Source organism: Trachinotus anak, unplaced genomic scaffold (genome assembly GCF_046630095.1).
Source record: "Trachinotus anak isolate AG129_WGS33_773 ecotype Australia unplaced genomic scaffold, CSIRO_AGI_Tana_v1 ptg000107l, whole genome shotgun sequence".
Lineage (NCBI taxonomy): Eukaryota > Metazoa > Chordata > Actinopteri > Carangiformes > Carangidae > Trachinotus > Trachinotus anak.
Window position 1 is genome coordinate 17,501 of NW_027273958.1, and position 2,500 is coordinate 20,000.

Consider the following 2,500-nt stretch of genomic DNA (forward strand, 5'->3'; position numbering starts at 1 on the left):
GGCCCTCCGATGGCGGGTCACGTGTGCCGCTCGGTCAGTGGGTGAAAGAAGAAGAGAACCGCAGCTTTGAGAGGGGCCGAGCTGCCCGCGGCAGTCCGTTTCGCACCCCTCTCGGGTCGGCCCACGCGTCCCCGGCGCCCTCGGGGCCGATCCCTGGAGGTTCACGTTTCCGAAAACTGGGTTTCTGAAATCGTGCGAAAGGTGTTTTGAAAAACAGGGAGAGACCGGCTCGCACCGAGGGCAGGAGAAGGTAAGAGAGGGGAAATTTCTAGTTTCGCCGAACGGTCCCCCTCTTTACCTTCCTCGGTGTAACACTTTGAAAAATTTGCGGTCAAAGTTTTACACCGAGGAAGGTAAGAGAGGGGAAACTTCTAGTTTCGCCGACCGGTCCCCCTCTTTACCTTCCTCGGTGTAACACTTTGAAAAATTTGCGGTCAAAGTTTTACACCGAGGAAGGTAAGAGAGGGGAAACTTCTAGTTTCGCCGACCGGTCCCCCTCTTTACCTTCCTCGGTGTAACACTTTGAAAAATTTGCGGTCAAAGTTTTACACCGAGGAAGGTAAGAGAGGGGAAACTTCTAGTTTCGCCGACCGGTCCCCCTCTTTACCTTCCTCGGTGTAACACTTTGAAAAATTTGCGGTCAAAGTTTTACACCGAGGAAGGTAAGAGAGGGGAAACTTCTAGTTTCGCCGACCGGTCCCCCTCTTTACCTTCCTCGGTGTAAGACTTTGAAAAACTGGCGGTCAAAGTTTTACACCGAGGAAGGTAAAGAGGGGAGTGGAGCGGAGACTCTAGATATTTGCCTTCTCCAAAGCCACATCCATGCTCCCCCTGTATCAGAGCTCCAGGGGCCAGGCTCATGGCCCAGCTTCTCCCCCTGTGATATTAAAGGCCCACACAGCACCTCCACAGGACCTCCACAGCCACACACACACACACACACATGCCTCTCTGCCCCTGTGTCAGAGCTCCAGCACCCAGGCAGATCACCCAGCCACTGGGCCTGTGACATTAAAGGGCCACACAGCACCTCCACAGCCACACACACATGCTTCTCTCCCCTGTATCAGAGCTCCAGGGGCCAGGCTCATGGCCCAGCTTCTCCCCCTGTGATATTAAAGGCCCACACAGCACCTCCACAGGACCTCCACAGCCACACACACACATGCCTCTCTCCCCTGTGTCAGAGCTCCAGGAGCCAGGCATATCACCCAGCCACTGGCCCTGTGACATTAAAGGGCCACACAGCACCTCCACAGGACCTCCACAGCCACACACACATGCCTCTCTCCCCCTGTGTCAGAGCTCCAGCACCCAGGCATATCACCCAGCCACTGGCCCTGTGACATTAAAGGGCCACACAGGACCTCCACAGCCACACACACATGCCTCTCTCCCCTGTATCAGAGCTCCAGGGGCCAGGCTCATGGCCCAGCTTCTCCCCCTGTGATATTAAAGGCCCACACAGCACCTCCACAGGACCTCCACAGCCACACACACATGCCTCTCTCCCCTGTATCAGAGCTCCAGGAGCCAGGCATATCACCCAGCCACTGGCCCTGTGATATTAAAGGGCCACACAGCACCTCCACAGGACCTCCACAGCCACACACACATGCTTCTCTCCCCTGTATCAGAGCTCCAGGGGCCAGGCTCATGGCCCAGCTTCTCCCCCTGTGATATTAAAGGCCCACACAGCACCTCCACAGGACCTCCACAGCCACACACACACATGCCTCTCTCCCCTGTATCAGAGCTCCAGGGGCCAGGCTCATGGCCCAGCTTCTCCCCCTGTGATATTAAAGGCCCACACAGCACCTCCACAGGACCTCCACAGCCACACACACATGCCTCTCTGCCCCTGTGTCAGAGCTCCAGCACCCAGGCATATCACCCAGCCACTGGCCCTGTGACATTAAAGGGCCACACAGCACCTCCACAGGACCTCCACAGCCACACACACATGCCTCTCTCCCCTGTATCAGAGCTCCAGGAGCCAGGCTCATGGCCCAGCTTCTCCCCCTGTGATATTAAAGGCCCACACAGCACCTCCACAGGACCTCCACAGCCACACATCCATGCCTCTCTCCCCCTGTGTCAGAGCTCCAGGAGCCAGGCATATCACCCAGCCACTGGCCCTGTGATATTAAAGGGCCACACAGCACCTCCACAGGACCTCCACAGCCACACACACATGCTTCTCTCCCCTGTATCAGAGCTCCAGGGGCCAGGCTCATGGCCCAGCTTCTCCCCCTGTGATATTAAAGGCCCACACAGCACCTCCACAGGACCTCCACAGCCACACACACACACATGCCTCTCTCCCCTGTATCAGAGCTCCAGGGGCCAGGCTCACGGCCCAGCTTCTCCCCCTGTGATATTAAAGGCCCACACAGCACCTCCACAGGACCTCCACAGCCACACACACATGCTTCTCTCCCCTGTATCAGAGCTCCAGGGGCCAGGCTCATGGCCCAGCTTCTCCCCCTGTGATATTAAA